The 14,700-nt window shown below is 36.7% G+C and overlaps 1 pseudogene; it reads right to left on the bottom strand.

The window, feature by feature from the left end:
- Positions 1–6,385: 6,385 nt before the first annotated feature.
- Positions 6,386–8,360, bottom strand: LOC118011680 (annotated as a pseudogene).
- Positions 8,361–14,700: the final 6,340 nt, after the last annotated feature.

Here is a 14,700-nt window from a genome sequence, read left to right as displayed (position 1 = left end):
TTGACAGGGTTGCCAACATGGGCCTCCACCGACAGTCTTTCATTTAGAACTGACCAGGGAGCTTGTGGCCTTCTCATTCTTGTGATGTCTTGGCTGGAGTAAGGACTGGTGATTACATCTTTAATGGCTTACTTCTTTTTGAAAGTCTGATTATCCTTCGTTGGTCACAGATGACTGTCATAAAAAAGACACCCTCCCCCCCACCCCACATGCCTAGTCTGGTTTGTTCCCTTAACTCTGGTTTCCTTTCACCTCAGAATTTTGGGGATTTCTGTGAGCCTGATCCCTTGGCCCCTTCCTATCTCTCCCAACCTAGCCCTGCCTGTCCCTTACTCACCATCAGCATAACAAAGAAGATTGTATTTTAGATTATGGGCTGTCAGGTTGATCCATAACAGACTATTATCCTTTCTGCCAGCAATTTAGCCATAAAACACACACACACACACACACACACACCATGGACAGTTACTAAAGTGATAGAATTGACCCAGAGTCAGGCTGACCACAGTTTTGAATACACTGATGGACCAAATTTGGACATGCTTATCTAAATCTAATTGGAAATTCAGATCTCTATACAGTCATTTACCCTTAAGTTTTAAGCCATTGCATTTCATCTGTTATTTATGATCTTGTTTGGATTTCAGAAAAAAACCAGTACTTCGTGACACATCTTAATTTATACTTTACCTTTAAGACCTGGTTACTCCTTGAACCGAGAGCACAACATTTATTCATGTGCACAGAAGTTATGAACCACAACCAAAGGTGAAACAATGCACTTCTCCAATAAATACAGAGTCATTGGTTCAACCTTGGTTTGAAGAGCGATGAAAACACCACTACCTTTTCTGATAGTTTTAAGGGAGAATCTTCCCACAGGATTGTGGTTTTGGCCAGCCCCTTCCCAGCGTGAGTAACAGAGGAAGATGGGGGTCCTGACAGCCATCCTGGGGTTCCCCTTGTTAGTTCTAGTCACTGGAGGCTGATGTGTGGCTGCCTAAGACAGCTACAAAACCCAGCAGCACAACACTGAATATACCTAATGTGCTAATAAGAGAGAGAAAAACTTTCTTTTTTCTCTCACTTAGGATACTAAAGGGCAATAGGGCATCTACCAGCAAAAAGTCCAAAGGCAGAGATCTAGCAACACAGAGAGAATTCGAAAGGTGCATTTTCACAAATGGTAAGCGCATGATAAGCTTTCTTTGCATTCTCTAGGGGTAAGCTATTTCTCAAAAGCCAATTCCCACTATGACTGGCACCTTTGGCATTTATGAAATACTCAGTGTTTTGCACTCAGCTAAAGGAATCTGTGTATTCAGAAAAGAAGTGACTGAAAAAATTCAAGATGTCCTGGTCATCTACTGCCAATCACCATTTCTCACTCCACAGGGATTTACTCCATGGAGAATACAGCTTCGGGTCTCCCTTTAGGGAAGTTTCCTTCTCATTGCTAGAATAAGTCCAAGTAGATTCTTGACTATCCTCTAAAATCCTGACAAGCAATGTGGAAAGAAAAGAAGAGCACATTTCTGAAAATGGAAGATGTGCATAAATAATAACATTATATAAGGTAAAGATCACAGAATTTATCGAATGTAAAGCATTAACACTACATGTGTTAGGGAATATCACAGTTCAAAGGGCAGGATTTTAATGCATCTCACAAATACAAGTACATTGTACACTGTATGCATTGTTGCTTTCAAAGACATTGATCCATTGCTGAGCAACGGGAATGACAAAACAACCTTCCAGCCCCAAAGGGTCAAATTCAGGAACATTTTACAAAATCTTCAGTTTCACCTCAGACAATTGCATTTTATGAATGATTAAATCAAAGTGTCATGATGCAAAGAGAAATAATAACAAGCTTACTGGTAAACCTGTCATAGCTGAGGAAAGAATGAGGTGATCTTCTTTGAAACTAAAAATCTTTTCACACATTATGGAGGCTACTATCAGTACAAGTTGAGAGTGAGGGAGTAACTATCAAGATTCAACCAGCTATTAATTTCCATTCACTGGGCAAAAAAATATTTCTCGCATTCTGATTTGAGAAAGCACAATGACTTATTTTTTAAAGATTAAGTTATTCTAGAGGAATTATAAACAGGGGGCAGCATCAACACTTAGGTTAGTAGGGGTTTTTTTTTTTTTTTCCTTTAAGAAATGGGACTGAGTCCTGACTATAACACCATTAAGACAGGCACCTGGAGGTGAGCATACAAATACCAATCAATTTTATGAGCAGCCGGTAGGTCTGAAATTTCTGCCCCCTTTTTATTTTCCTACAGACATAATTGTCTACTTTAGTGCACAACTGTATGAAAGAAATTAGACTCTTTTTACCTGTGAAAACTTATCCTGGCTCATTTGTGAAACCCCAAACTATCCCATACTGAAGTAGTTTTAGAAGAGCCTCATATCTATGGACAATCTTCTTGGCTTGTAAAATTCACATGAGCCTTGCATACAAATTCTGTGTATTTTCATTGCTTCCACAACCTTTTCTCTTTTCTTATTATGTTATAGGTTAAGAGGACATAAGTATGTGTTAGAAGTAAACACTTGCAGCATAATATGTGTTAGCATTCCCTCACAAATAAATATTCCCCCAAAGAGCCAAACAGAGTAGAAAGGGCAGGCAGAATGCATTATACTTATTTAGTTTCATTGCATCATTTTATTTAGGGCCTAAAATGATCCCCTTAGCGTGGCTATAATTTCTTTTGGTCTTAGAAAGTGTACATTGGGTTGCTGAGGTCAACTTGATCTCTATATGGTATCCTAAACCAGTGTCATCTCTTAATTAAATGTAACTTTCTGGAGACAAGAGGTAAATAGAGAGCAAATTTATATAAATCTTACCGAAATCTGGGAGCATTCTAGATTTTTTTCCTTTTCCTCATGCCCCATATTTAACTTGATAGTAAAAAATTCTCTCAGGTTGGCTCTCTCTGCGGTGTCTTCTAATGCCCTGGCTTTAATTCAAACTATCATTATTTCTCACCAGATTATGACAATAAATCCACCTGATCCCTCTGCCTCCAGTCTTCCTCTGTATTTATTCTGTCATCTATGCCGATACTATAGTGATGTGTCTAAAGCACAGATTTATTATTTTTTCCATCTTGTTTAAATCTTTTGATTGCCTGGCTAATTCCTTGACAGCAACACTGTTAATAGTATTAAATAGCCCTTGGGAATGTAACACCTGAGCACACAAGCAGGAGTCAAGCAACATACCCTGAGCTGCTGGGACATAGAGACTTCATGGGAAAAGAACTTGAACATGGACCTCAGCAAAAATCCAGATCTATGCAGACATGTCTGATGGAGAAGAAGAACACATAGTAACCTGATTTTAGAAAGTACCAACTGGGGGCCAGAGAGAAAATCTCTAAGAAAAGAATGAATTTACCAGTGCAGACTACATCCAACAGCAGGGACAAGAGTTTGCTAATATATATATAAGATACAGAATAAAATCCAAACTCCTTAATATGTCTGCCATAAACTGTCCTCAATGACACTCAATCTTGCCATTTAATTCTCATTGTTCATTATAACCTGAGCATAGTCTGTTTTCCCATATGGCCATGTAACATGGTAAGAGCTATAAGAATTTTGTCTCTTATGACTTCTTGTTCTCACATTTGCTATTTCCTCTGCTTATGATATAATTTCTTACCCCTTCTCCTTATTTCCTTTCTTCACCTGGATAAATAAATTAGTTTTGGCAGCCTTCTATAAATCTCAACTCTTCAGACCCTACAATGTGTTGTTAGTGTCTTCTTTGAATCCAGTGACTCTATAATTGTAAATCATACTGCAATATAATGATTTCTTTACTTTCTACCTCCTCCATTAAATAATGGATTCTTCAACAACAAGGGTATTCTAAAAATTGCATGATTAAAATAAATAAATAAATAAATAAATAAATAAATAAATAAATATTGCATGATTAACACAAAGTCTGATAAAGAATAAATATTCAGTGATTAATTGATTTATTTAATTTAATTGATTAACTTCCCCTAATATTTTGTATCTTTCATACAGTTCTATCTATATTTAATTGATTAATTAACTCCCCCTATTATTCTGTATCTTTCATACAGGTCTATCTATCTATATAGAATGTGGCCCCCACCATCCAGATAACATAACAACTGGAGTCCCATCCCCTCCCATTATATACAATTATCTGAGATTATTTGCTTTGCTTTTGCTTTCACTCTACCTGTTTTTCTTTCCCAATTTTCTTAGTTTTCACCTTTACTTTTCCTCCTTTTAAATTTTGTTCTAGTAGTATTAAGAATATGCTAAGCATTCTATAAATATTTTATATATTTTTATTTGTATTGTGTAAAAGTTTTTGTACAAATTAATAAATAAATCTTGACCTTAAAGGGGCTTAGAATCTACTAAGAGATCCAAGACATGTGCAGCATACAAATCTAATGCATGATTGAAAATGAGAAGTTCCATAAAGGAGAAATGCATAATGTGGTATGAGAGTTCAGAAGATATTCTAGGTAGGTTATCGATAAAGTTGTAGTGGGCACTATGACTTGTTCACTCACTTGGTGTCAGCAGGACTTTTTTCCAGGCTGCTGGACTGAGGGTCTCAGTTCTTCAATGACTGAATGTCTCTCTCACTCCCTTGCTATCTGATCCTCTGCTTGGAGCAACTCAAAACTTGGCAGCTGACTTTCACTGGAGTGAGCAATGAAAAGTCAAAGGAAAATGTGACAAGATGGAAGCCACATACTATTGGTAAATCTAATTTTGGAAGTGATATCCCATCATCTTAACTCTATTATATGGTAGAAGAGAGACACATTAGGTACAGTCCATATTCAAGGGGAGGAGATTACATAAGTGAGTAAATATGAGTAAATACAAGGAGGCAGAGATCATCTAGAGACTGCCTGCCACATATATACCTCATGGGACTTTCATTACAAATGAGACAAAACAACAGCAAACAAAAATAGAAAGGTAACACAGGCCCACCTTCAAGCAATTCACATGGCTGTTTTTCAAAAGACACTTTGGAAGGAATGACAAAAGGAATGGTAAACAAGAAAATTGCAAATATGAGCAAATCTAAATAAGGGTTGACAGTATAAAACAATAATAATAGTTTGATGAATAATATGGAGTGTAATTTAAAAAAAAACAGACAAAATTATAAACAAAGGAAGAGAGCAAGACATCAATAATATAAGAGAAGCAACTGAACGTAAATTGTCCAAGGCCCTTGTATTGTTTTAGAGTTTCCTAAATCCATGTACGCATATTACATTTTAGAGGTAACCACTGAAGTATAGACATAAAATCTGTTGTTTCCAGGCTGGTAGAATGAATCTGTGGATATGTGTTTGGTGGAAAGGAATTATGACTATAAATAAAACCCAATTGGCCCAAAAAAACACAGACAATATGAACACTGGAAGACATGCAAAAAGTGGGGTAAACAGAAATCACAGAATGGTAGAAAATAAAAGGTTTGGAAATAAAGAAAGTACAAAGTAAAAGAGCTACCAATTAAGCAGAATCCACAGAAGATAGCACTGATTAGATAGGGGTCCCAAGGAAAAAGAAAAACTAACGACCTGCCATGTTTCACTAGTGTGATTAGAAAGTTGACTGTGATATAATCAGAATTAGGGAATACGGGACGGGTTGCTATTTAGTGAAAATGCAAACTTCAGTTTTGAAAATGTTATTTAGGATTCAGCGGCATTTCCTGAACAACACTATTGGTTGAATCTGAGTTGCCAGTGAAACATCCAAATGAACTGTTCATTCAGACAGTGTACAGAAGCATGGATGTATTCACTAATGGCAGAGTTTCTTGTCAGACAGACCGTGGATTAAATCCCAGTTTTTCCATTTACTAGCTGTGTGATTTGGACCAAGTCACTTTAGTGTTTCTAGCCTCAGATTTTTCAACTTCATGATGGCCAAGAGTATCACTGTTGAAAGAATTCATTCAATTAAACAAGATAATGAATATAAAATGTTTAGAACAGTGCCTGATACACAGTGTGTGATTTTTTTTTTTTTTAAGATTTTATTTATTTATCTGAGAGAGAGAATGGGAGACAGAGAGCATGAGAGGGGGAGGATCAGAGGGAGAAGCAGACTCCCCACTGAGCAGGGAGCCCAATGTGGGACTCGATCCCGGCACTCCGGGATCATGACCTGAGCCGAAGGCAGTCGCTTAACCAACTGAGCCACCAAGGCGCCCCACAGTGTGTGATTATTAAAAGAACTTATTTACAGTCGATTTCTATTCCCTTTAATGGCCATGATTTTTATTTATTTTTTATTTTTTATTTATTTTATTTTATTTTTGTTTTAAGAGTTCAACTTTTTATTGAGCAGCTTATAGAAGAGGTTTAGTCAAAAAGACCAAAGCCCATGTCATCAACAGACTCCTCAGATTGTTCCTTCTTTGCTTCCACTTTCTTCTCCTCAGCTGGGGCAGCCACGTGGAAGGAGCAAGACCTCCAGCTGGGGCAGCGCCAGCTGCTGGGGCCAGTCCACCAGCTCCTACATTGCAGATGAGGCCCGCAATGTTGACGTTGGCTAGGTCCTTTGCAAACAAGTCAGGCCAGAAAGGTTCAACATTCACACCAGCTGCTTTAATGAGGGCACTGATCTTATCCTCCGTGACCGTCACCTCATCGTCGTGCAGGATGAGGGCCGAGTAGATGCAAGCGAGCTCCGAGACCGAGGCCAGAGGGCGGGCGAGCGCTGAGCGAACGCTGCCAGGCGCCGTGCTAGTCGCCGGATGAAGTGAGGGGCTCACCGCAACGCGGCCTTAGCTTCCTTGGAAGGACCCAGCACCTCAGCGGCAGCTGAGGGAAAGACTGGCCATGATTTTTTAAAAACCTCATAAATAACATTTTTTTATTCAAAATGCAGCATCAAATGAAACTGCATCTTGAATTTAATTGTCCTAAAAGCAAATCTACTGAAAGACTAACATGCTATAAGGTTCCTGTTGAAGTACCCCATCATGTGGGTCGTATTTGTCAACATTTTTAGGAGAGTGTTGTCATGGGGTCATACAGTTCCTTGCCACCAATACCAGATTTCTACTCAGAGTTCAGAAACAGTTTTTCAGATTTTACAGTATCAGACAAGCTTGCCAGGAGATCGGCAATACAATAATTTACTAAAAATTCTTAGATCGTTCATTTGAATAAATCATAGAGAATAAATGAAGCCAGCGTATTTCTACTATTCTTATCTTGTATAAGAGGGAGCTGACAACTCGAAAAACTTCAATTTGTATATGGATTCATGACTTCTCAGTGAAAATATAAACTGAAATAAAGTAAGTCATCTAATGTAAGAGAAGGAACCTAATTAAATTTTAAAAAGAAAAAAGAAAGGGAGTCACTTCAAGACAGTGTATTGTTCTGGCAAGAATGCTGGGTAGCCTTTGACATTAATACTTATAAGACCATGGAAATCATGTACTAATTCTAAGCCCATTTTCTTTCGCTTTTAAAAATGTTTTGTTTGTTTCTTTTTTTATTTCAAGATTTTTCTTTATTTATTTGAGAGACAGCACAGAGGGAGAGGGAGAAGCAGACTCCCTACCGAGCAGGGAGCCTCCCCCTCAATGAGGCTGGATCCCAGGACCCTGGGATTATGACCTGAGCTGAAGGCAGACGCTTAACCCGCTGAGCCATCCAGGCGCCCCATCTCTTTTAAAAATATTTTAAAATAATTTGAAACTAGTAATTTCATAAAATAAAGATACTCTCTTACATAATCATAGTACAATTATAAAATGAAGTGTATTTTTTATCTCATTTTCATTTCTCTAGAAGTTTGATTTGGGTCAATTTTATATCTACCTGTTCTCTACTTAACTTTCTTTTTATTTATTTATTTTAAAAGATTTTATTTATTTTTTGAGAGAGAGAGAGAGTGAGAACACGAGTGGGGGGAGGAGAGGGAGGAGCAGACTCCTGGCTGAGCAGAGAGCCTGACATGGGGCTCAATCCCAGGACCCTGAGACCATGACCTGGTCAGGACCCTCATATCATGACCTGAACTGAAGGCAGATGCTTAACCGACAGAGCCACCCAGGCGCTCCTCTCTACTTAACTTTTTAACACATAAAATATGGTTATAATACTTTTTATATGACCATTCTGCTAATTCAAATATCTCTGTCAGTCCCAGGTCAATTTTATAAATTAATTTTTTATTTTGAAAGAGTTTGACTCACAAGGAGTTGCAAAAATAGTGCAAAGATTTCCCATGTATTCTTCCTCTAACTTTGTTCAATGATAATACCTTATACAAGCATAGTGCATTGTCAAAAAGAAAATTGACACTGGGACAATACTATTAATTCAATTACAAACCTTTATTGGAATTTCTCAGGTTTTGCACGTACTCGTGTGTGTGTGGACACTGAGTAGGGAGAATGGTTCTATGAAAGTTTGTCACATATATAGATTTGACTAACAAAACTACATTCAGGATACAGACTGTTCCATTACCATACACACACATAAAACTTCCTTCATATTACCATATTACTCCTTAATTGCCATTCCCTTTTTCCACCTCTAACCTCTGGCACTCACTGTTATGTTTTCCATCACTATGACTTTGTCACTTCAGGTTGTTATGTAAAGGAAATCACTTAATGCAACCCTCTGAAGTTAGATACATACAAATACACATAAAATACATGTGTTTCTAAATCTATCTATCTTTATAGATATATTTCTATATTCAACATCTATATCTATATAGAACTGATTTTTAGAAAAAAATCTCTCCAAATGACTTAGCTTAAGAATGGCATTGCTCTTACTTAAGATTTAGAGACTATCACGATATTACTGCTTATTTATTTAACGATTATTCTAGATGGTTGTTTATGCAGTGGATAATTTTGTCTTTGTTTTTTCTAGTTGTCTGATTGGTTGCTTCATTAGTTTCAGGAGAAGGGGATTGGAGTTTGAATTAAGTTCAGCTTAGTGCATCAATTTAAAGAAGCTCTCTTAGTTATTGTCAAAAAATCAATCATTGAATTGTGTTTGAATAAGATATATCAAATATGAAAGAGGAGACTATTATTTCATACACTATAGCAAAAAATAGCCCAAATATTCTCTATTCAACAGGAAATCCCCTGCTATATGAATATCGTTGAATAATTGGCACAAAGCTGGTAAATTCTTTCATAGATATGATTTAGATGAACTAATATATTTCATAATTTACATAGTTTAAATATTTAACAGTTAAACTATATTTGAAATAGTTTATATTTGTAGTAGTCAAACCATTACAAACACATTTTGGGGACTTAAGTAGTTAAAATATTACATTTGAAAGACTAGCAATCAACCTGTTAAATTTTTTGACTCTGTTTACTTACAATTAACTAATAATTTTAGAAAGATGATCTGTAGTCAAGGTAACAAGGATCAGAAAATGGATAGTGAAATTATAAGAAACCTTGCCCTATATGGCCCTGTTTACCACAGTACCGTGTGTTCGCTGTGTTCCTGTGGGCACCAGAATGTAAACATGCTTTGACCTTCTCTTCTTTACCTTGCTGAGAAAAGTAATTTCAATAGAACATTTAAATTCTCTGAGAGCATAAAAAAAAAAAAAATTCTCTGAGAACAGTTTTCACAAATACAGTTGTAACTTATGTTTCTATGACTGCGGTCCAAAATCTATAATTCCTGACTTATTTCTCTGTATAATCACTTTAAAGCAAAGTAAAATGTAAAGTTGGTTTCAAGAGAGATGAAACTATAAAAACATTATTTTTTGTAGTATTCCAAAGTCTCTAATGAACGTATTGTGTTGATGAGATTTATGTAGTACGGGAAAATTTTCAAAATGTTTATTCAGAAGATGTATGCAGATACTATTATTAATTCATTTTTAAATGTACAATACTGGTGTACAAGTAAAGTGGTGGGGTACTTAAATTGCTTCCATTATTACAGAATTATTTCTTAGAAAAATAGACACTAAGGGGCGCCTGGGTGGCTCAGTCGTTAAGCGCCTGCCTTCAGCTCAGGTCATGATCCCAGGGTCCTGGGATCAAGCACCGCATCAGGCTCCCTGCTCAGCAGGAAGCCTGCTTCTCCCTCTCCCACTCCCGCTGCTTGTGTTCCCTCTCTCGCTGTGTCTCTGTCAAATAAAAAAAAAAAAAATCTTAAAAAAAAAAATAGACACTAACTTTAAGCACTTTTGGCACTATAGATTTTAATCTGTATACCATTCTGAATTTCTAAGGGTAAAACTTGCCAAAGTAAGCCTATTTGCTCAACTATATGTGACACAACAATACTGGGGAATGATAACAGACTTGATTTTTTTTCCGTAGTTTTTTTCTTGCCTCCTGGATCTACCTATTAACTTAATGGCATGCATTCCTTGTGTAGATGGGGCTTGGGAGGTGGGGGACACAAGTGAAAGCAAAATAACCAGCCAACTTTCTTTCCTTTTTTCTTTTTTTTAATTTTATTTTGTGCCAGCCAACTTTCTTAAGAGACTGTTTTAAAAACTCCCTATCTCATCCTATAGTTTTAAACCAAGGCACTTTTAAATTTGAATAGCTGACCTGTTTGAAAAAAGTGTGTGTGTGTGTGTGTGTCTGTGTGTGTTTAAGATTTATTTATTTATTTATTTGAGAGAGAGAGAAGGAGAGAGAATCTCAAGCAGACTCTGTGCTGAGTGTGGAGCCTGACCTGATAGAAGGCACAGGACCCAAAACTTGAACAATGGAAATAAGAGCCCATGATTAAAAAATCAGTGGGAATTATACACCACAGTAGAAGCCAAGAAGATGCTGTTGATGTGAGGATGAGACATTTTTCCTTTATATGAGAATAATATGTGAGCCCTTGACTGAAATTTCTCATTTATCTCTCCAGATCTGTTCTTTTCTGTGTTGCCTTGGACCTAGAGGTTTACTTGTATAGACTGTCTCATTTAGGCTTTGTTGCCATTTGGCTCATGCTTGGATTTGGACAATAAGTACTGGCAAGACATAAGAGAGAGAGAGAGAGAGTGGGAAGGAGAAATAGGTCAAGGTTTTTACTTATATTCTCCACCTACTCCCTCCATACCTCAACTCACTCTATCTGTTCCTCATAAGACAAATTTTGGCAGTGACTGCCTTCTTCTCCATGATCTATGACTATTCATTTTCTCTAGGTTCCAGGTATTGCCTTTCCTGATGTTTCTAAAGAAACAGGTATAGGAAACCTCCCCCTCTCCGAATCCCTGGTGATTCATCATCCCCTATTGATACCCCTTAACTTTACCCATACCTCTGTAAATAATCCCATCTTCATATTCTCTTCCTTTACTCTTTTAAGTGTGCCATTTAACACCTGATCTTGAGTTTAGACTACCATCTGGCAAAAATAGGAGGAAAGGTGAAGGTCAAAATTACTGAACTGATTAAATACTTATCACAAAAACACTAGAAGCCATGAGTTTCTTTTGAATCAGTAGATTATTTTTCTACCAATAGAGGAAATGCTGTACAAAAACTAAGTAAAATTCTATTAGACCACATAAAGAAATTTCTCATTTTGTACATTTGAATTTATGGTCTTGAAAATTCAACCAACTACATATAAAAGTATTGCTTTTCAATTTTGTTTTGACAGCAATTTCCAAAAATAAATTTTGACTCATTCCAAAAGATATCCTTTCTTAAGAAATTCTCCAGATTATTTTTTAAAGTTACAAAACTGAATATTAGTCTCAAATCAAATACTCATTTACAGATAAATTTTCCCAACTTCTCTATAACTTATTTATAAAATCGGTATTAGAGCTTAATTGTATGCTTAGAGTCATTTGTGTTTCAGAAGTAGTACAGATGCAATCATTATTTTCAGCTTGGACTAGTTTTAAATTTACAGGCCATTGGGCGCCTGGGTGGCTCAGTTGGTTAAGCAACTGCCTTTGGCTCAGGTCATGATCCTGGAGTCCCGGGATCGAGTCCCGCATCGGGCTCCCTGCTCGGCAGGGAGTCTGCTTCGCCCTCTGACCCTCCCCCCTCTCATGTGCTCTCTCTCATTCTCTCTCTCTCAAATAAATAAATAAAGTCTTTAAAAAAAATTTACAGGCCATTAATTTATTAAAGTTTATCCAATTGTATGACTTACAAAGATTGAAAATTAAACCCACAATGTCTTTAGACTCAATACCCTTGAGCTGTGGTTTTCCTTTTCAAGGAGATCTGTGACTACACATACATGTATATATGTGTGTGTTTCTCTGTGTGCAGTTGTGTTGAGCAAACCCCAAATAAGATAAACCCAAAGAAATCCAGGACAAGACACATCATAATCTAACCTCTGAAACCAAAGACAAGAAAAATCTTGAAAGCAGCGGAGAGAAATGATGCACTGCTTATCTGAGAACACTAATTCAAGTGACAGAGGATTTCTCATCCGAAACCATAAAGGCCAGAAAAAAGTGGCACGACATTTTTCAAGTGCTGAATAAAAATAACTGCAAATTCTACATCTGATGAAAATATCCTTTAGGATAAAGACATTCTCAGATGAAGGAAACCAAAGAGAATTTGTCACTAGCAAATCTATCATTAAAAAGTGACTGAAGAAATGTCTATAAACAGTAAGGAAATTATCACAGAAGAAGGTTTACTCTTTCAGAAAAGAAAAGAAAAAAACTCTGGAATGGGTGAAAATAAGACTGGATACAACAGACTATCCTTCTTCTCATGAGTCTTAATACATATTTGATGATTAAAGGAAAAATTATACCATGTGATGTATTGTTTAAGATATGTAGAAGAAACAACTAAGTCTACGATTTTGTAAAAGAAGGGAAGGTAAAGGAATCTAAATGAAAGTAACTTTCTACACTTCACTTAAAGTGATAAAACATCAATACCAGTAGACTCTAAGTCACATAATGTATAGTATATTATCCCGAGGGACCACTAAGAAAACAATACACAATTATGTACTGAAAAAACTAGAAATAAATCAAGATAAGCCTTTTTTTCTTTTTCAAGTGTTAAAATACACCAACAAGGTGGCATAAAAGGAGAGGTATTTCAATGTTTCCCTGACAAGGCAATGGATACAGGGTCTGAGATGCCCTAACGAGGGAGCTGCCCATGGATTGAAGGTTAGATTTGGGATCCACAGGGACAAATTAAAAATGAAAGAACGGGAAATTCCCACCAGGAATCCCATGGGGTGATATACAGTCACTGTAAATTTAATTATGAAAAGTCAGCAAATAAAAAATGGTGACCAAGAAAGTCAAAATGCTAAGGTCACCAGAAGTACAGTCAAGCCAAATGAGGCCAGAGTGAGAGGAGGTCTGCAGAAAGTGGAGAAGTTGGAGGAGGGAAGGCTGGTTCATGGCTTGTGGCTTGGGCTGACAATTGTGTAGTGCATTATGGGGAGGGCATCTGACTCATTTGAGGTACAGGGAGCAGGAAGTCAGTGTAGGGGACACATAAAAGCAATTAACAGGTTTCTATACCTCTAAGGAGATTTTCCTATATTGTCTCCCTCAATCCTCTGTGCAACAAGAAATTTTAGCCTCATTTTACAAATGACACACCCAAGACTAAGCAAATTTAATAACTTAGATAAAATTATTTAGCCAAATAGGAGTAAACTAAAATACACATGTATCGTATGGGCACATTCTACAGCTGGACTGAACAAATGATCTGGGTTGGTAAGAATGAAATAATCTCTTCACTATGTTTTCCCCTCCAATATCATGCAGCATGAATTTGTTTAGGTCAAGGCAAACAAACCGTTTTTTAAAGCTTTTTCTTTTATTATAGAAACAGAAAAATTCTTAAAATAAAACAAAGCAGGGCTTTGGTTGACTGAGATCACAAGATTTTAAAGAATAAAATAAAAGCCAAAAGCAGGGAAAAAAAAACAAAAATGAAAGTTATACAATGGAATCTTTTTTTTTTTCAGTTAAAATATTAGTGTGTGTTATTTGCCTTTATCACTTTTTAAGTGATGAATCTTGTAGAAAAGTGATGCATCACCACTCATATTTACTATTCTGAGGAATCAGTGTTGCCCAGTGTTTAAGAATACAGGCTCAAAGGCAATTGACATGGATGAATCTAGAATCTGCTACTTCTTAACTGTGCAAACTTGGGGTGATATTAACCTCTTTCAGGTTTAGTACACTCATCTGTAAATCAGGAATAATCACTGAGGTGCTTATAGATTAAATCAATGATATGTATAAAATAATACATATCTTCTTGGCAAAGTATTTTTGAAAAGCCGTCAACTTTTTAATAAATATCTACACTGTTTACTTAGAAATATTGATAGAGTGCACCTGGGTGGCTCAGTTGGTTAAGCGACTGCCTTCGGCTCAGTTCATGATCCTGGAGTCCCTGGATCGAGTCCCGCATTGGGCTCCCTGCTCAGCAGGGAGTCGGCTTCTCCCTCTGACCCTCCCCCCTCTCATGTGCTCTCTCTCACTCTCTCTCTCTCAAATAAATAAATAAAATCTTTAAAAAAAAAAAAAGAAATATTGATAGAAGTTGGCCAAAGTCTTGACCTCCCTTGAAGAATTAATCTCCACTTCTATGTACACTTTGAATCCTGAACAAAAGAACTAGAAAATGACTCATTGTCGCTT

The sequence above is a fragment of the Mirounga leonina genome, unplaced genomic scaffold (assembly GCF_011800145.1).
Source record: "Mirounga leonina isolate KUSES-001 unplaced genomic scaffold, KU_Mleo_1.0 Mir_151, whole genome shotgun sequence".
Classification (NCBI taxonomy): Eukaryota; Metazoa; Chordata; class Mammalia; order Carnivora; family Phocidae; genus Mirounga; species Mirounga leonina.
Note: the sequence above shows the minus strand (reverse complement) of the source record. Positions and strands in the feature narration are given on the sequence as shown.